The following is a 21,688-nucleotide window of genomic DNA, read 5'->3' as shown; positions in this document are numbered from 1 at the left end:
AAGAATGGTTCCTGAGTAATTCTCTCGTTTTAAACGATAAGAAGACTGAGATTGTAGTGTTCAACAGTAAAATCCCTCGTGCCCAACTTTGTGCTGCCCTGGGTTCCTTTGCTAGCTCTTCCTGTGACTATGTCAGTAACTTGGGTGTACTACTGGATAGCTCACTCAAACTCGATAAGCAAGTGTCTGCTGTAGTGAGATCTAGCTTCCACCAACTGCGTCTTATCTCTAAGGCTAGGCATTATGTTCCACACGAGGGCCTGGAGAATCTTATTCACACTTTTGTGACCTCCAGGTTGGATTACTGTAATTCCTTGTACTACGGCCTTCCCTCTTCTCTTCTTCTTAGACTGCAAACAGTCCAAAATGCGGCAGCCCACCTCTTGACTGGTACCAGGAAATTTTGCCCTATTACTCCTGTTCTAGCTAGCTTGCACTGGCTGCCCATAAAGTATCTTATTCAATTTAAAATATTACTCCTTACATTCAAAACTATTAATAAATTAGCACCGAGTTATCTTAGTCAACTTCTCAAGCCACATACTCCTGCTAGAACACTTAGATCTGCCACTCAACTACTTCTGACGCAACCTAGATCTCGGCTGAAGTCCCGAGGTGACCGTGCGTTTGCTCCGGCTGCCCCGGTACTGTGGAATACCCTTCCTCTTGATATCCGCGCATCTGATTCTGTAGCACTGTTTAAATCACGACTAAAAACCCACTTATTCAATCTTGCCTTTCCCTCTAGTTAACATTTCTTTTATGATTTTATATTATGCACTTTTATGCTCATTTAATTCCTTGTTTGTTCTGTATCTGTTGCTTTCCTATGTATCAGTGACAGCTATCTGGATGCATACCTAGTACTTGCTTTGGTCCTATTTCTGTTATCTTCCTTTTATTCTCTATGTTACTTGTTAAGCACCTTGGCATACCCTTGGTTTTTAAGTGTGCTTTATAAATAAAGTTCATTATTATTATTATTATTATTACTCAGTGGAGGCCCTCTGCTAGCCTTCTTTCTCTTTAGCTGTTCCCTTTAGAAGCCAAAAAAGCAGATCATCTGTCTCCACCTCAACTTTGTATCCTCCTCTGTCACACAAGTCTTCTGCATGTCCTACTTAAATGCATCCATGAATCTTGTCAGTGTTCTTTGTCTTTTCCTCCTGCCTAATAGCCTAACTGCATATTCAGTTCATCTGTCCAGTATATCCACTATCTCTTCTCTGCACATGCCCAAACCATCTCAGCCTTGTGTCTCTTACATTGTTGCCAAACTGCTGAACCTGAGCTGTCCCTCTGAAGTTTTTATTTATAATCCTGTCCTTCCTGACCAACCACAGTCAAAATTTTAACATCTTCAACCTTTAACCTGTGGCTCCCCACCCATCTTTTAGTTAGTGCCACTGTCTCTAAACCATACATCATAGCAGGCCTTACTACTATATTGTAAACCCCTGACACTCTTCTCAAACCTGCCGGAAAACTCTTTTTCATCTCTTTTGTGTCTGTTGCTTTGGATGGTTGACCCAAGGAATTTAAACCCATCCTACTACTGCTCATTGGAAGTTCACCTTTACACCTTACTGCCTCTCATTCGCACATGAACATACCTCAACTTCTTAAGGCTGTCTTCTTCCTGCTCCCCACTATCACTAAAGATCACAGTTTTGTCTGCTAACATCATATTTCATGAAACAGATGCAAACACATGTAGCTGAGTTTTGCAACTGTTATACTGGCCTGGGAACACAGAGATATCCAGTAATAAATAAATAAATCACAAGTGTCCATAAAGCTCAGGATTTTCAGTTTTCCGTGACAATTGCAGATTTTCTGATTTAGATAAAACTGATTAATTACAATTATCCTATCTTCATAAACAACTAAAAAGATTGTGCCAAAAGATTGTGATCACATAGAAAGTAAAGTTAATCTAAACAGAGGATTAGTCAGAATTTACATGCAGCTCGGTAAGGGCTTCAGGGACTCCAGCTACCTGTGTCTTTTTCTTCTAGCACATTTAATCAACACAGGTGTGGTTATTAAGTTGTCTTCTTCTGCCATGTACTCTATGAGTCACTGATAGAAACTCTCAGAACTCTCTGAAACTAAGAGAAGAGAAAGGAACCTTGAACCAGAGAAGCACATCACTGTGTCTGTGCAGGACACACTCTGTCACCACAGCAACTGTTTCTATAGTGGAAAGCCGGTCCCTGTGCATCATGTATGCAATCACACATTTATGGAGCACTGAATTAAAGGTAAAAGAGTGTGATCCCCATGACTCATATTTAATAAAGATTTTCACCTGTCTACCCTTTCACATGCCAATCAACTCTCTAAGGATGGAAGGACTACTTCAGGAATCTGATTTCATTGATTACAAAGACCTTGTAGAGAGAATCTATTAACTTTGCAGAGGTGAGCATAGTTTCATGTCAAAGCTTTCAGAAACTGAGAAAATAACACCAATAAAGCCAGCAGAGGTTGATTTGATCTGGTTATGTATGTTGGTATTGCACACAAGTAATAAGTTGGGTAATAGTAGCAGTAGCCTAAAAAGCAGCAAGAAGACCTGTACTGTGCCGTTATTCACCATAGAAAAAGACTTAGGTCTAAAACAGAATTAGCCCATTTCAGCTTCACTCACACTATAGCATGAGTCTAAAAATGGAAACAAAGCAGAAAGGTAGTTAAACGTGTTTTTGATTGGGAAACCCAACCTAGTTCTTTAACAAAACCACTTTTAGTGTTTTTATTCAGACATTAGATAACAAATAGCTTTTGAAAATGGTATTAGTTAAGGCCCATTGGCACCAACTTTTAATTATGATTCATTAGCTGTTTTGACTTATAACAGACTTGTAAAGAAAAAAAAATTCTTTTGGTTAATAACATGTTACTACTGATTCATTCACACACACTCCATGTAATCATGTTCCACCACCTGCAACCTCCTCCCTTTCTCTTTGCAAAACTGCATTACAATTTAAATTGCAATTGCCTGGTGTTTATGCCTGAACTGTAACTAAGAATCACATTACAGAGTACGTTATGGACTACAGCTAGGTTAGAGGTATGGTGGGTATCTGCGATTGAACTTAAATTTCTTCCCTGTCAGTCAAGCACCTGGTCAAATCTGAGATCAAAAGGCATTAGATGAGAACAAGGCACCATGTTACCTATTTAAGATAGAAAGCTCTAAAGATCAAGCTTCCTCTGGCCATGCCGCCCTGCTAAGATCACTGCTGACACTTGTTATACTCATGAACAGAGGAAGATTGTAGAAGACAGTATAAGGCCTTTAGGTTAGGGAGTCTGGCAAAACACGAGTCATGTCTTTCCAGACAGGAGAACACAGGTTTTTCCCAGATTTGTGAAGTAGGAAGTCAGAGGTTAGGTTCTGATTTGGCAGCATATAAATCAATTCAGTGAAGTGAATTAAAGTAAACATGATAATAAAAAAACTGTAGCCACTGATGCCACTCATCCTGCCCTACTTTATCCTAATTTTTGTACATATATATACAGTGTTGGGCAAGTTACTTTGAAAAAGGAATTAATTATAGTTACTATTTACTTCTTCACAAAAGTAACAGAGTTAGTAACTGAGTTGCAAGATTCTAAAAGTAATTAATTACTAGGAAAAGTAACTGTTGCGTTACTTTAAAAAAAAATGTTTAACCCTCTGGGGTCCAGGGTATAATTGGCCATTTTGACTACTTTTGGTTTTACCTCTACATTTCACCTTTAAAAACTATTTAGTTTGCCTTGTTTAGTATCATTCTTTTCAGCACAACCCCACGTGTCTGAATTTACAGTTATTTTTTTATTTTGATATACTGTATTAACACAATTAATCTAAATCTAAAAACACAACGTTGTATTTTTTACTGTAACAACCACAAACATGTTTATTGAATCATATTTCATGACTTTAAATGCAAATATAAATGATCAATTTTAAAATCCTATAGACAAGGTTTGCAAACAACAAAGTTATTTGCACCCATTTACCTTTTACCTTGTTTTTCTTTTTTTTATAACCATTTCAAACTATTTACATAACAATCAGGTGTTCTGCATTAAATAAGATCCCATACAAATTATTTGTGCCAGTCCAAAAAAATAATTACTTTCCACTATAAAGGAGAACATCACAAGCCTGATACCTGCAGGTCTGACAACAGGAGGTGTATCACTCCTCCTGTTTTCTACCTGGAGACTGCAGTCGCCTCATTGTTCTGACACACAACACAGAACTATCATGTTGTGACTATACACTAACTACACAAGACAACACATTAACAACACACTCCAAACACGCTAAACGTCACAAATCTCTCACATCTTAAAACTCTTTCTGCTCTCTCTCTCTCTCTCTCTCTCTCTCTCTCTCTCTGTCACTCCTAAAACGTCCCCCTCTTCCTAAACAACCAAATCTCATGTTGCCATAACATTTTTCGATTGGTCTGGATCTGGCCCACACAATGTGCTTACGCATGGCCCACATACTGCAAAGAATGATGGCCCTTTGGGGGCCCAGATCTGGTTTGCCAAAGGTGGCCCACACACAGGCCAGCACAAGGCCAGTTGCAGACACACTGGTGGCCCTTTGCTGGCCCATGTGTGGATTACCTCTGGCAAACCTGGTCTGGGCCACCAAATGGCCGTCATTCTTTGCGGTATGTGGGCCATGTGTAAGTTGTGTGCACCCACGGGCCAGTTGCAGACACACTGCTGGCTCTGTGCTGGCCCAGAACTGTTTCAGTTCTGGTCCAGAACAGTCTCAGCTCTGGCACCAGATGTCAGCCTAATGTGTACCTTAATTAAGCCATGTAATAACAGCATGTGTATAATAGTGCAAAAGTAACATGACAAAACTCTGTTCAGACAGTGAATGGACTGATTCTTATATAACATTTTTCAACTCTCGCAGGTTACTCAAAGTGCTCCATACAACATGCCACACTCACCCAACCATACACTTTTCTTAACTGAGTGCTTCCTAACTACATTCATACACACGACATGCTGACTAGAGGAGCCAGGGATCGAACCACTAACCTTGCGATCAATAGGTGACCTGCTCTACCACCTGAGCTATAGCCACCCACTGGCAAAGATGAGTAAACCCTCACTAGGTTTTGGATAAAGTGCACACTCACAAACCTGTCAAACCTGCATTTGAAACGTTGGCTACCATAGCAGTATAGTATTGCAACATGGCATTTGGGTCTTCTAACTAAAATAGAAAAATAGGAACATAAATAGTGCATCATTGCCAGACCTGGCCCACATCTGGTTGACATACACCCTGCCATAACACCGGTCAGTCAGAAGTGCCAGCTTGATGCCGGATCCCAGCCAGAGCTGTTTTCTATGGGCCTGGGCCACATAAACCAAACCATAATCGGGGCAGATATGGCATGCCATCGCATAAACAGTGGCGTCATTGCCAGACCTGGCGCACATCTGGTTGACATACACTCTGCCATGACACCAGTCAGAAGTGCCAGTTTTGTCAAGCACAAGGCTCGCGTGCGGAGTGAAGTGGGAAAAAAATGCGAGAGAGAGGATGAGAGAAAGAAAAAAAAAACACGGCTCCCGTCGTTCACTTCAAAGAGTTGGCTCTAAGAGCCATTTCGTTCGCGACCGACACATCACTACAGTGTTAGTACCACAGTCCAGGATGAGATAACGAACATCCACGAGTACAGGGAGATGCCCCCAACCTACCGCAAGCTCAGTCAATCCAGTACATAACAGCAGGGCGCAAGATGCTAGCAGGCAGGGCATACATGGAACGCCTAGAGTGGTTGAGAAAGACAGAGCTGAGATCCTGTGGGACTTCCAGATACAGATGGACAAAATGGTGATGGCTAACCAGCGGGACATAGTAGTGGTAGACAAGCTGAGGAAGACGGCCATAGTGATAGACGTAACGATACCAAATGACAGGAACATCAGGAAGAAAGAACATGAGAAGCTGCAGAAGTACCAAGGGCTCAGAGAAGAGCTCGAAAAGATGTGGAAGGTGAAGGTAACAGTGGTAACAATGGTAATCGAAGCACTAGGTGCAGTGACTCCCAAGCTAGGCGAGTGGCTCCAGCAGTCCCAGGAACAACATCCGAGATCTCTATCCAGAAAAGCGCACGCCTAGGAACAGCTAAGATACTGCACAGGACCCTCAAGCTCTCAGGGCTCTGGTAGAGGACCCAAGCTTGAAGGATAGACCACCCACAGGGGCAAGAGGGGAATGTTAATATAAATATTTTATGTGCTACAACATTGACATAATAATAAATGTGGTGATGTGAAACTGAACTTCCAATAATCTGTACCACTGTAGTCTGTTAACCAAGAAATTAGTCTATGCAGGTCAGCCAGCTAGCAGTCTTTACTTTAGCAACTCAAATCAGTGGCTAACATTAGCAGGAACGCCAGGGGCTAAAACTGGGATTAGTGCAACTTTGCCTGAAACCCTTTGAAGTCTAAAGTGGATGCAACTGTGAAACATATAGAACTTAGAGTCATAAGATCATCCCTTCTTGTCTATACTGACTTACTGACTTTAGCTCATTAGCTAGCTAGCAGTCACAGCTGTATGAAACCCAGAGAGAAGATGACAGCTAACTATAGTATTAGTAGGCCAAAACTGGTGGTATCACAGCAAAAAATAATTTTAGTATTCACTCAAATGGAAAGCTTAAGTCACATTAAACGTAAATCAATCATTTTATTTTCAAAATGAGTAAGCAAAATTTTCATGACTTATCTGGTTACAGCAGACACCAGAGAGTGTTTGTAAATAAAAACAACGAGTCTAATGTGTTCAAAATAAACACATTCTTTTAATCAAAGCTTTAATAATTTCCACAGAAATGTGAAGGCAGTTTCCCCAGCTCCTGAGTCCAAAATCCACATGAAATTTATCACTATTACTTTTCCCTCCTTTTGGGATTCTTGCTCCCACAATGCATTGCATTAGAAATAAGGAAATAAGGAAAAACGGCTGAAGATAACTAATGGAAAATTCCTTTATATTTATAGAGTACATTGTACTGCATTTTTATTGATTATCATTCAATTAAAGTAAATTTAAGAAAATTGTTATGATCAACAAATAATTTGAGAGGTTTAATTAACATCAGTAAACACCATGGTCAGGCAGCACGGTGGCATGGTGGTTAGCACTGTTGCCGCACAGCAAGACGATCCTGAGTTTAATTCCACCATTAGGCTGGGGTCTTTCTGTGTAGAGTTTGCATGTTCTCCCTGTGTTTGCGTGGGTTCCCTCTGGGTACTCCGGCTTCCTCCCACCGCCCAAAGACATGCAGCTTGTGGGGATAGGTTAATTGGATAATCCAAATTGTCACTAGGTGTGAATGGTTGTCTGTCCCTGTGTGTTAGCCCTGCAAGAGACTGGCGACCTGTCCAGGGTGTACCCCGCCTCTCGCCCTATGACAGCTGGGATAGGCTCCAGCGCCCCCCGCGACCCTGAAAAGGATAAGCGGAAGCGAATGGATGGATGGACAGTAAACACCATTACTGCTGAGAGAATGCAGTCCTCATTCTGCATTGAGGATCATGACCCATCAGGCTACAATTCACTGGTAATCTATTTGATTCAATTCAATTTTATTTATATAGCGCCAAATCACAGCAACAGTCTCCTCAAGGCGCTTTATATTGTACAGTACTGTAGATCCTACAATAATAGATACAGAGAAAAACCCAACAATCATATGACCCCCCATGAGCAAGCACTTTGGCGACAAGGGGAAGGAAAAACTCCCTTTTAACAGGAAGAAACCTCTGCTGCGACCGGTTGGGGTGAGAGAAGGAAGACAGGATAAAGACATGCTGTGGAATTCACAACAAGTATACAAATATTTGACTGTTTTCAACAAAATACATTTATTGCATTTCTTTACTCAATGAGGATAAACTATTCACTGTTTGGAGTCCATGTTAGCGGTGTACTTATTAAAGCCGCAAGATAAAGGAACTACATAGCTGATATCAATGGTCCCTGTGCGTGAAAGAAGGAAAACAGGATAAAGACATGCTGTGGAAGAGAGACAGTTTTGTGTTGGACAACACTATGAATTTTTGTCCAACACTATGAGTTTGTGTCGGACAAAAAGGGGAATTTATTCTTGCAACAAAAAAAAGTACCAATGATGACATTGCATGCTTTAACTGCTTTAAACTGGGCTTTCTCTCTCATTTGCTCTCACACACACACAATGCAATGTTGATGTATTCAGCTTTCTGTGTGGTTGGAGGTGGGGGTGGAGGGCATAAATGTGCACAGCTCTTAATGGTCCATCAAACTGGCAATCTCTTATAAAGCTCTGTCTGAGGCGCTTTTTTTCCCTATCCACTACGAAGCACCCACAGGTCTTTTATGTTTGCATTCTACATAAATGAGAAGTAAATTAACTCCACCACCTGTTTGGCTTTTATTGGTTCATTCACTACAACAAAAAGTTCAGTGTAATTAACATCTCTTTTTATTAATATTGCACTACTTCACAACAACAGTCATCTAAAGGTGCTTTTTTGTGAAATAGAGAGGGAGCCAGTGATCACCTGTTAAACAAGCACTTAGCAACTTGGGGAAGAAGAGAGCACAGAGAGCTATCTACAAGAATCAGTTGAGACGTGCACAGAGATTACTTTCAGCTCAAACAACATGATCAGTGTGGCTGTTCTCCCAGATGTTGTAATAATGTGTAATAACACACAGGCATCCACAATGAAAATAATTTCAAAGTTTACCAGAATCAGAAGTTAGCTGTAAGCTAGATAATCATGTTCCAACTGAAGCATTGCACGGTACTCCTATAACTTTATGTAAACAAAGGCAATGTGCCATTCCTCTTGTCTAACAGTCAGATCAAAAAATGTTCTTTATCCACATACACATTACTGTAACACCACGGTGTAGCAACTTGTCAAGAAGTTGATTCATTTCCAAAACCTATAAAGCTACTCTGACTTATTATCGTTTGTCGTTCGTTTGGAGGGGGAAGAATCCTGAGTTGCATCCTAAGAACACCATACCCACTGTGAAGCATGGGGATGGAAACATTATGCTTTAGGGCTGCTTTTCTGCAAAGGGGACAGGACGACTGATCCATATTAAGGAAAGGAGGAATGGGGCCATGTATCGTGAAATTTTGGGCCTCCTTCCATCACTGGCTGGATCTTCCAGCATGACAATGATCCCAAACACACCACACGGGCAACGAAGGAGTGGCTACATGAAAAGCATTTCAGGGTCCTGGAGTGGCCTAGCCAGTCTCCAGACCTCAATCCAATAGAGAATCTGGGGAGTGGCCAGTGAAGGGAAGCCAATATAGGAGAAATATGCCCTTCTTTCTAGTCCCTGTCAGTCCTCTTGCTCCAGCATTTTGGATCAACTGAAGGCTTTTCAGGGAGTTTTAGGACATACTAATAATAACGGATTATAGTATTCCAGTCTAGAAGTATTAAATGCATGAAATACTTTTTCAGTGTCACTCTGAGACAGGATGTTTCTAATTTTAGAGATACTGTGCAAATGAAAGAAAGCAGCCCTACATATTTGTTAGATATGTGCAATGAAGGACATATCCTGTTCAAAAAGAACTCCAAGGGAATAAGTTGTTTTTATTTGGGTTACTGTTGACTTCCTAACAGCCCAAATCAATCTGGTCATTTTCCGTTGACCTCTGCTGCCCACTGCATATATCCTTTTTTTGGCCGATCTCAGTAAACTCTAGAAGTGGTTGAAGAGTACTGCAAATTAATTGCACCATAGTTTGCAGAATGAACTTAATTTTGTACCAAATCACAATTTGAAGTTAAAAAAAAAATCCAACAAAGTCAGGAAAACTCCCTGTTTTTACAGAGAAAAGGAGGTGAGGGCTGTTTTCTATAAAATCCAAATCTTTTTGGAACCACAGGAGTCACCCCCTGCTGGTCATTAAAAAGAATGGCGTCTTAACCCTTTGAGGTCCACACCATTTCTTATTGATTTGGGTGAGTAGTAACCACAATCAATAAATTTTTTTTCAGTAGACCCTGTAGTTTTAAAAATATTGATCTCTACCAAACGGTTGAGATGTCCCTTAATGGTAAAAGTATGAAATGTCATGCAAATACAAGTACATTAGATAATACAGTTGAAAAAATCAAATAAAGGGCCAAATTATAATGAAATTAATAACAAAAACTATCCAGAGCATTGGATACAGTTTATTTCTAGTAGCATGCCAGTGAACATTGCTGTTTTCATTCCATCAAAGGAAAGTATTATATCAAACAACAAAATACATAGTTTTTTCATCTGCAAATGTGAAAAATGTGCTACAGCACAAAATACTCACATTCAGGCCACTCCTGATTGAATGCTACTGTGCAAAATCATTTTTGTTTTTTAAAAAATAAAATAGAAACAATGCAAATCAAGCACATCTGCTTGTGGTTTTGGTCGTTGGGGTCTTAGGGTGTAGCATTTATTCTGTGGTCTTGGAGAGCTGAATCATGGTTGTCCAACTCTAGATGCTGGCTTGTTAATTTGGTTCAGACACAGCCAGGTGGAAACCTTTTGAGAGCCATCGGTTTCTGGTCCAGTAGGGCACAGTCCCTCTTGTAGACCAGGTATTCAAGTCAAGGATGTATCTGAACAGTGGAATATGCCCTCTCCTTAACTTGTAACTTATAACTTGTCTTATACAGGTGTAATAGCATATCAGAAAGCTTAATTCCTCCCATATGCTAATTATATACAGGGATGAGTGATGGGCATGGAATGGGGATCTTTGCATTGGACTCTTTGCTCCACCGTTTGACCGATGAAAGAGGCATGAACCCACAGGCATTGTTTAGAAGGTTGACACATTTCTTGTCAAACCATTTTATTGCAATCAGACCTTCATCAGACCTGTAATAACAGGCTCCATGGCCCTTCTTCATCAGGTCTTTGTCTGCCATCAGGGGAGCTCCACCGGTGCAGTTTGGTCATATAGTACCAATGCACCTGACACCCAAGGAGGTGTGCAAGTTCTGGACCAAGCTGAAACTTGTGAAGAGCTGAGGTTCTTTTATGGGTTTGCATAGTGTTTTTTACAACTTTGGCCCCTTAGAGGTAGCTTCTGTTCCTTTTCACTCAGGAGAGCATTGAAGAATGTAGACCCCCCTTGATACAGCAGCAAGTCGTGGATGATGCCAGATGAACTTGTTTGGCAGAACAATTTAAAGCCCCACTCATCTGGTTTGTTGGCAATATATTGGTGGAGAGTGCCAACCCCTTGTGGCTTCATATGAAACCATGACCTCAAACACACTGTGGTTGAAGATGGATGGTATCATGAGTATCATGCCACAGTACCATGTGATTTTTAGCCATATAATTGTTTAGCGTCCATATAGTACTTGTTCAACATGAAATTATAATTTTGACAACTTAGTAATATTAATTTACCAGCTGCTGTAATTTGGTTAAAAGGTAATCAGTTGTGATATTTGTCATTTCCACGTGTCATTCTTGATTTTTACAATATTTACTAATATTAACTCAGAAAGTTACAAAAATGACTTACTGAGGAAATTATTTCAGCATATTCTTGCTGTGCTAACACTTAATGTGATTTATCAATAGCAATGGATAAACAAAATGGGTCTAGTGGTCTGATTTTATGGCAAATAATCAATTTTAATAACATTTAGGTTATCAGAATCAGAATCGTGTTTATTGGCCAAGTATATGTGCAGACAAATACAAGGAATTTGGTTCCGGTAGATGGTGGCTATCAAGCACAGCAATGTAAAACACACACACACACACACACACACACACACACACACACATCTATATATACATTACACATGCATACACATACATACACAAAGCTGTGTAAACCAACTATAAATAACTAAACTTATGTACATAAAATACAGAAATGAAATGAGGTGGAATGAATACTACAGAATGTACATAAGGTGCAGTTGCAGTCTGGCAGTGGGGAGCAGTGTGACAGGTCAACTGTTTAGGAGGGAGATGGCGAGGGGAAAGAAACTGTTCTTGTGTCGGGTGGTCTTGGTTTGCAGGCTTCTGTACCGTCTGCCAGAGGGCAGCAGGTCAAAAAGTCTGTGTCCAGGGTGTGAGGGGTCTGTGATGATTTTCCCTGCCCATTTCCTGGTTCTTGAGAGGTACAGATCCTGGATGGAGGGCAGGGGGGCACCGATGATCCTTTCTGCTGCCCGTACAGTCCGCTGCAGTCTGCTCCTGTCCTGTTTAGTGGCTGCACCATACCAGACTGTGATGGAGGAGCACAGGACAGACTCAATGACTGCAGTGTAGAACTGGGTCAGCAGCTCCTGTGGAAGACTGTACTTCCCCAGTTGTCTCAGGAAGTACATCCTCTGCTGGGTCTTTTTGAGGATGGAGTTGATGTTGGTCTCCCACTTCAGGTCCTGGGAGATGGTGGTACCCAGGAACTTGAAGATCTTCACAGTCGACACAGGGCTGTCTGACATGATGAGGGGGGGCAGAGTTGGGGGATGTCTCCTGAAGTCCACTGTCATCTCTACAGTTTTAAGAGTGTTCAGCTCCAGATTGTGCTGACTGCACCAGAGTACCAGTTATGTTAGAATTAGCACCATAAAGGGACAAATCAACCGTTTGGTTGACCACTTTTTAAAAAAATTATTAAACATTTAATTTCACTTTTTTAATACTGTCAAGTGACATACATTTGTTTAGTAAGTCCTCTAACACTATCATATATCAGAAAATGATATATTCCTACCTTAGTTTCATCAAAAACACTTAAAAATTGTTGGATGGTTTTTGGTATCTGACTTCCTGGTTGGGAGAGGTATAAGAAGAGCCAACAGTTTCCATTCACAGTGCCTTCTTGTGGATTTTTTTTGGCATTACAGATGTAAACCAATTGGTAGAAAAGACTCAACAAGGTAGGTCAATTTCAGTGAAAGCCTCAGTTAGATATAGGGCCTGAAAATGTACTATGCCAATTGGTTGAGCAGAACGCTAAAGGGTTAAAGCATTGCAACACTGGCTCCACATTTGTACTTTAAAGCTACTGGGGAACATTGGAACCAAGGTTGAATGGCATTGCTGTAATTGTCTCCTTTAAATGCCCTGGGGTACAGTGCAGAAATTAGTACAGATGTCAGTAATGGACCACGTACACAAAATAGAGGAGACAGAACCGACTTTTTTGCATAAGAGACATTTTGTTTGCTTGGTTTACATTGCCACATTGAGTGATGTCCCAAGGTCTGCTACTTCAGGAATTTGGAATGCATACATTTGGACATGTATACGGTGTAAATTTTAGGACATCCCCAGGTCTCACACTGTACATGTATTAAAGTTGAAATGTCAGGAACATTTAAGTTCCAAGCTGCCTATAAGAAATATAGATCGTATATAATGTTACTTTTCATCTGATGACAATGTGATCTAAATATTTTATTCAATTCAATTTTATTTATACAGCGACAAATCACAACAACAGTTGCCTCAAAGCGCTTTATATTGTAAGGTAGACCCTACAATCAAAGGAAAGTACTGTCAGGATTACACCTTGCCTGACAACAGTTAGACAGTCTTTGCCTAATCTGCTAATTTGTCTGACAATTTTGGGTAATACGTACAATCTATTTCAGTTCACTGAGTCACACTGTGTATTGATGTGCTTTTGAGGCATTTTTTTCCCCATCCAGCTTGTGTATGAGCTGGAGGTGTATCATAGTGTTGCACAATGTGTCTCCTCTAATCTGACAGCCTTCTGTTTGATAATCTGCCGTCAAGTCACCCAATCTTCCAAAAATAACAGATTATGATTCTAAAACTCATAGCCACAGATCAGCTCACATCTCTATTTATAGCCTTTTGCATCATCCCACCATGTCTTCTGTTCCCCGTCTATTTTTAACCACATCTCCTTCACCAGTGGGATGACGATAATCCATTTCTCAGCGAGTATTTTTCTAAACTTCAGGTCAGCATCTGTTGCAATTTTAAAGGGAAGCAAAAATGAATAAATTTAGTCATATCTAATGCATTTTCATTCAATTAAAACAATGTATATTCAATTATGACATAATTTAAATTCATTTTTAGTGAGAGTAGGATGACCCAAGGACAACATGAAGCCCCAACAAAAATTTGCCTTGGACCAGGTCAATGTACTCCCAGTGCTGCAGCACTGGGAGTCCAGGAAGAGTTGTGTCAGTAAGGGCATGTGGTGTCAAATCTTTGTCAAATCGAACGTGCAGATCATTATGAATGAAATTTCCATAGAGGATCGGTCAAGAACTGGGTTAGGGTTGGTGTGACAGAAAAGAAAGCAAGCAGGTGAAATGGAGGCAGATGACCAGCTGTCAATAACTCCAAAAGAGAACAAAGAAGAACAACATAGGGTTCAGGTTATGGTTAGTAATTAGTAGATGATCAGATGAGTTACTTAAGATGAAGTTAATAAAGCCAGGGATTTTCTGATACAATGAAAACCAGTGTAAAGATGTGAGAGATTGACATGGTCCAAATTCCTGGTCATAGTGAGGTCTTTTACAGCACCTGCATGATGGAATTGTGAATACAGTGCATTGATGTTTCTGGATTGTTTTTTGGACAAATGTGTCACTAGACAATGCTACAATAGATAATTCAGTTACTGCCTGCAGCTCTCAACAGCCTGACAAATAGCTGCAAGAACAAAGGTGTCTTATGTCCTAAGAGCTCCTGGAATTCAAACCAGATGAACACAGTGGCTCATTTGGAAACTTCTTCTCTTCATCAGAGCTTTGAGCTGTGTTTGGGCTTATAATCCTGCTGATTCAATGAGATTCTGAGCAGCAGCTGCAGGAAGAACATTTGAATAATGAATGAATAACTCTTCTCTGCTGGAAGATGAAGTCACTTAAGACAATGCAAGACATGCAGCAAAATGCATCTGATAGGTAGGCTAGTTGCATGCTGTAGTAAAGTTAGAAAGATAAATAACTAGTAAAACAATTAATGAATATTGAATATTCATTGATTATTTATTTATTAGATATTTAGTTATACAAAGTGTATAGATTTTAGGCAACAGAAAATCTAACTTAGCAATTGCTAACTAATATAAAGCTGAATGTTGGCATTATGCCAAGACACTCACCTCCCAATGAACTGTAATTTTTGAGTAATATGGTAAAACCTCAGCATGCTGGCACAGTATGTATACCTGTAAATTAAAAATAACCGTTTTTTTTAACTCAGTTAGTAGCAAAATACTCCACTGATTACCATTTAATGAACCAGTCTCACAACAGTGAAACAATTGTATATGTGTGTACAGTTGTGCTATAGTTACATTTCTTGTCAGGGCTCTGTCTGCAGGCAGGTGGAGATGAGGATCCAAATGCAGGACTCGAACACAGAATTGTAACTCAAAACCTCAGCTTTATTGCTGGCATGTAAACAAAACATGAAGTGAATACTGAAACCAAAAACACACAGGTATAATCTGAGGGTATGACACGACAGAGAGCATGGGAACACACAGGGCTTATATACACAGGGAGGTAATTGGGGAATGAGAAACAGGAGGGAGACATAGCTGGGAGAAATTGGACTAACGAGACAGGGGCGCAGTAGAATTGAACACACTCACATGAGCCACAGACCTTCACAATAAAACGGGAAACAAGAACCCACTAAACAAAGAGGCAGACACGACACTGAGAGACAGACTAGACACTGAACAGAAACTGCAATACACATGAGAACCCAAAACCTAAGAACTGATCCCTCACCAAGAATAACTGAAACAGATCTATAATGATAATAATAATAATAATAATAAACAAAGCACCAGAACATCAGAAAATAATCCATAATGCAAAAATAAACCAAAACATAACAACTCAAAATACTGGGTCAAACTGACCCAGAACCGTGACATTTCTATATTTATACACATGTAAATACAGTTTTTCGTATGTCAATTGAAAACATCTAGTAATACACTTGGGGTGCTTCTGCTGAAAATACATAATAGATGGAGAGAAAACTATAGTATGCATCACTGTGTTCATTTTTGATTCACGTCATACCACCTGCAGCACCCTGTCTTGTACTACATCCTGAAAGGCAGCCAAGCATCTGGACTCATTTGAACAAGACCAGATACTAATATACTTTTTCACTCCTGTGAAAAAGCATTTACCCCCTTCATTTTTCTAAATATATTTGTCACACTCACAAGTTGTAGATCATCAAAATAATTAATTTTAGCCAAAGATAACTGAAATAAATAGAAAAATGGCATTTTGAAATGATTGTTTTATTTATAAAGGGTAAAAAGCTATCCAAACCCAACAGACCTATGTGAAAAAGTAATCTAATCTAATTTAAGAAAACTCAAGAACAGAAGAAAAATGTCATGGATTACAAAGGCATTTCTAAAGCTTTGGGACTCCAACAAACCAAGTGAGAGCCTTCCCAGAAGTGCTAATCCAAATTACTGCAAGAACACATGAACGACTCATCCAGGAGGTCACAAAAGAAGCCAGACCATCATCTAAACAACTGCGAGACACAGTGAAGATCTTGATGGCAATCAGTTTATGTCTTTTTCAGTTCAATTCAATTTTATTTATATAGTGCCAAATCACAACAACAGTCGCCTCAAGGCGCTTTATATTGTAAGGTAGACCCTACAATAATACATACAGAGAGAAAAAAACAACAATCATATGACCCCCTATGACCAAGCACTTTGGCAACAGTGGGAAGGAAAAACTCCCTTTTAACAGGAAGAAACCTCCAGCACGATCAGGGAGGGGCGACAATCGGACGTGACCGGTTGGGGTGAGGGGAGGAAGACAGGAAAAAAGACATGCTGTGGAAGAGAGCCAGAGATTAATAACAAGTGTGATTCAGCAGAGAGGTCTATTAAGTTAACACATGTTGAGTGAGAATGGTGACTGAAAAGGAAATAGTAAATGCATCATGGGAATCCACCAGCAGTCTATACCTATTGCAGCATAACTAAGGGAGGATTCAGGGTCACCTGATCCAGCCCTAACTATATGCTTTAGCAAAAAGGAAAGTTTTAAGCCTAATCTTAAAAGTAGAGATAGTGTCTGTCTCCCGAATCCAAACTGGAAGCTGGTTCCACAGAAGAGGGGCCTGAAAACTGAAGCCTCTCCCTCCCATTCTACTTTTAAATACTCTAGGAACAACAAGTAAGCCTGCAGTGCGAGAGCGAAGTGCTCTAATAGGGTGATATGGTACTACAAGGTCATTAAGATGAGATGAGGCCTGATTATTTAAGACCTTGTATGTGAGGAGCAGGATTTTGAATTCAATTCTGGATTTAACAGGAAGCCAATGAAGGGAAGCCAAAACAGGAGAAATATGCTCTCTCTTTCTAGTCCCTGTCAGTACTCTTGCTCCAGCATTTTGGATTAACAGAAGGCATTTCAGGGAGTTTTTAGAACATCCTGATAATAATGAATTACAGTCCAGCCTAGAAGTAATAAATGCATGAACTAGTTTTTCAGCATCACTGTGAGACAGGATATTACTAATTTGAGAGATGTTGTGCTAATGGAAGAAAGCAGTCCTACACATTTGTTTAATATGTGCATTGAAGGATATATCCTGGTCAAAAATGACTCCAAGTTTCCTCACAGTGTTACTGGAGGCCAAGGTAATGCCATCCAGAGTAAGAATCTGGTTACCATATTTCTAAGATTATCAGGGCCGAATACAATAACCTCAGTTTTATCTCATATTCCTCCCATCACCCCCTACCTGTTGGGGCAGATGACATGATCCTGGTTCTGCTGGAGGTTCCTTCCTCTTAAAAGGGAGTATTTGACTTGAACTGAATTATACTGAACTAAAACTCAAAAATCTAAAACAATTCTGGAAAGTGTGAAAGAGAGTGTGTTTGAGAAAGTGTTCTACTTATAGCTTGTCCTCGTGCTGCATTTTGGCTTGCTTTGTTGCAATCGATTTTGCATACTGTCAGTGTCACAGTGTGATGTGGAGAAGATGAGGGTCAGTAAATAAGCTCCTTTATTCAAACAAGCACCCTCATCCTCCCACTTTTGTTTGGACTGCATCCTCTCATCCAGGTGTCCCCTCCAGATGGAGGAGCTCAGATTGCTGTCCCAAACACACACACACACACAAACCCACGCACACACGCGAACGCAGGCACGCACACACACACACACACACACGCGCACACACACACACAAACATGCAAAACATTTTAAAATTGGTCCAAAGCTGAAGGATAACTCCAATTTATAGTATCCTAAGCTGTAAATATTACTTGTCTCTATCATGACTGAACTTTGAACTCACCAAACTCATTTCAGGAAAGCTGTGACTTCACAACAACCATGTCATGTGCAACAAACTTGACTGACTGCCCAAAAGCACTTTTCCTGAGGGACATTTTACAGTCCCCTCTGGAAAGTGCTCTTGCAAATGTATTTTAGGTTTGTTTAATGAACTAGAGAGGAGCAGGGGGCATAGCATAAAGAATATTATACTCAATTAAAATATCTGCGTATTTAATCCTGTTTTCCAAATTTAAGAACCATATTTACTTAAAATTTTACAACAAAGATAGAAATTTGGATTTTTATCTCATCGCCTGCTTATAGTATGAACCTTTTCTTTTTCTATTTTAGTTCTACTGTTTTTGCATTTATAGAGTTTATTCTGTATTTTCCCTTCTGTTAAGTTCGAGCATGTCTGTACCTCGTTTCAGTTGGTTTTTACTTCTTTTACTTTAGTAGTTCTTTGTCTCTTTTGTTTTACCTTTAGTTTTACTTCCCTCTTATCCGTTTGTCATTAATTTCTATCAACTGTGTGATTAGCCTCATCTGTATCAATGTCACCACTGATTTCACTCCCACTTCCACTCCAGTAATAACTAATAATTATACAAGACCTACTTTCTGTTTCTTAAATTTGCATGTGTCTCCTTTTTCTGCACTAATATTTGTATTATATTATTATGTTTATATAGATCTTGCTTCCATTTTATAGCCTTCTTGATGCACCAAAGTTGCTTTGAAGATGGCAGCTGACTACAAGTGGTCACAGACCAGGTCCCTGGCTTCAAAGAGACTATTTCAATGTAATGCCAAACTGAATAAATGATACTTGATTTTAAAGGTAACATAGTTAAATTGTTGGCTCATAATAATTTCTTGTACATAGACTCACCTGAATATTTGAAACATTTTCATTATTTAAAAAAAGAGAGAGTCATTTTATCCAAATATAATTGTTTTTGTATTGTTTTGTTTTTCAAATGCAATTCTGAGTCATCATATCCTTTTCTCATGAGGAGAAACACTTAATTGTGAAAGTGACTTCTGTTGCATCTGTTTTTCTGTTTGTTCTGTGACATTCAGAATGTGAAGTTATTAATCATTAAATAAGGGTTTTAAGGATATTAAAACCCTTGAAAGAGAAAGAAGCTATGTCAGCATAAAACAAGCAATATTGTGTCTTCTGGACTTGAACACTCACATTTAATATTCTGCTGGTGAACAACAAAGGCTTCAGTGACCTAAAGTAATTACAAAACTGCTCTTATGAAAACAAACAGGTTGTTACATAGTTTGGGTTGATGGCACCAGAACAGAAAAACAGATATAGGAATATGAGAGAGCTCTCAGCTTATCTGTATTCCTTTATAAAAAGAAACGAGAAACTTATGAATTACAAACAGTCTGATGGTCCCCATATTCAATTCAAGGTATTCCCTTTAGAGTTGAATATTTAAAATGTGCAATTACATTTTAATTAGACATGGCTTAACTGAATACAACATAAAAATAAACTACTGTCTTTTTTTCATTTTGCCCTTCACCTCTCCTTCCCTTTCCTCTTACTATACATGCATGCCTCTCAGTTCCTTCAACCCACTATTCTTCCCTATATTGCATACAGATTTGTTCCAAATATAGAGAAAGCAGCCTCCTATCAGTGGTAAAGTAAAAATACAGAGTAGAAACACTAGTCCTGTTGTGAATGCCATGGAAGAATCTGAGCTGCAGAGTAGCTCCCAGCGACCACACTATTGATCTGACTGGAAAACTGCACCTCTTGAGTACACAAGCACACCGGGATGGACAGACATGAGTGTTCCTTAGCTGCTGCACTTCGAAGAAAACATTTAGGACATTGTCTCACATATACTGTCCAGTTTCTGTAACAGCTGTACAAACTGAATCTGCAAACACACACATACAGACACAGACCTACTGTACAAACACACACACACAGAGAGAGAGAGTATAGACAGAAAGTGGGATTTAGTTACAGGAGAAGTTTTAAAAAAATGGAAAAAGCCTGGGATGACAAGATAACAGAAAGCCTAATACAGCAAACTGGCATGCAAAAATGTGTCTGAAGAAATGGTTATTATGCTGCAGGCTCAAATACTATTGTTAAAAAACCCAAATCCAGGAAAAGTATAAAAGCAAAGGTTTTTTTCCATTTTTCCTGAGGCCTTCTTGAAAGGGTTGATTTTTACTCAGCCCTTTATTTTTGCCACCAGCTGATAGCATTTCATCAGAAACTTTTTGTGTCTTTTTTCACACCTGTAGGAAGAAACAAGAAACTTAGGCTACGTCCACACTAGCCCGAATAGATTTGAAAATAGCGTTTTTGTCTGAAAACGCTCCGCATCCACACTAGCGTTTTCAGTCGTTTTCACAGAGGTGTGCATCCACATTGAAATGACCGAAAAAACACTTACGTTCCAGTCCTGCGCATGCGCAAAAGCAAGTGAGAGTTAAAGAATTTGAAGAAAAGCTATCTGGAGCATGTACAAACTGATATTTATCTTTTTTTAGGGCTGTCAAAATTGAGAGCAATCAAAACAACTGCTGTATAATGCACTCCGCTATCTTTGTTTAATTGGTCACATGACTGCATCACATGACTAAAATGCGGCATCGTTTTAGAAAGTCTGCATTTTCGAGTGTCCACACTGCAACGGGACAGCCCCCGTTTTGAAATGTATGCGTTTTCGAGAGCATTTTCCAAACGCTGTGTTTTTCCTTGAGGAAAACGCCGTCTCAGTGTGGACGGAAGGCCACGGAATAGACAATTTCAAACGAAAATGCATTAGTGTGGCCGTAGCCTTAGATAATTACATTCAGCAGTTGTCTTTTGCCTAAACACATAAAAAAAACTATGCTAGCAAACATACTCTCCAAAAGCACTCTACAGAAGTGGAAAGCTTCTGTAATAATGATGATATTGCTCCTGTTTTTATTATTTTTATTTGGAATAAAGGTATGGGGTAATGCGTCTCTTTGTTGTTGTTTGTGTTTGGTTTTGTGTGTCTTTGTGGTTCCACATCTGCCTCATATTAGGCCCCTGTGCTTATTCTTTGTCCCTTTGGAGCCAGTTTGCATCTCTTTTTTCCTTTGCTTTGCTTGCTTTGACTGTATTTATCATGCATCCTTTTTGCTGTCCCTTAGGCCTACTTTAGTTCCTAACTTACTTTAGCCATTCTACAGTCATTTGAAAAAGAAGATTTTCACAGGACTCAATGCCATCCTGTGAAAAAAGTGTATCTATATACCCTTTCTGCTTCTGTGGGAATTAAGAGGTTAAGTAGCAGCCATGTGCTGT

The 21,688-nt window shown here is 39.6% G+C and overlaps 1 protein-coding gene and 1 long non-coding RNA gene across 4 annotated transcripts in view; both read right to left on the bottom strand.

Moving 5' to 3' along the window:
* ttc27 (tetratricopeptide repeat domain 27) overlaps nucleotides 1-21,688 on the bottom strand; it is a 728,099-nt gene that overhangs the window by 380,286 nt on the left and 326,125 nt on the right. The gene's annotated exons all lie outside the window — the stretch shown is intronic.
* On the bottom strand, nucleotides 13,535-16,159 carry LOC102075868 (uncharacterized). The gene is made up of 3 exons (XR_268176.4): nucleotides 15,381-16,159; nucleotides 15,186-15,251; nucleotides 13,535-14,884 (listed from the first exon to the last, which is right to left on the bottom strand). It is a non-coding gene; the product is annotated as an uncharacterized LOC102075868 (long non-coding RNA).

This window comes from Oreochromis niloticus, linkage group LG13 (assembly GCF_001858045.2).
Source record: "Oreochromis niloticus isolate F11D_XX linkage group LG13, O_niloticus_UMD_NMBU, whole genome shotgun sequence".
NCBI lineage: Eukaryota > Metazoa > Chordata > Actinopteri > Cichliformes > Cichlidae > Oreochromis > Oreochromis niloticus.
This window is presented reverse-complemented; position numbering and strand designations above follow the sequence as displayed.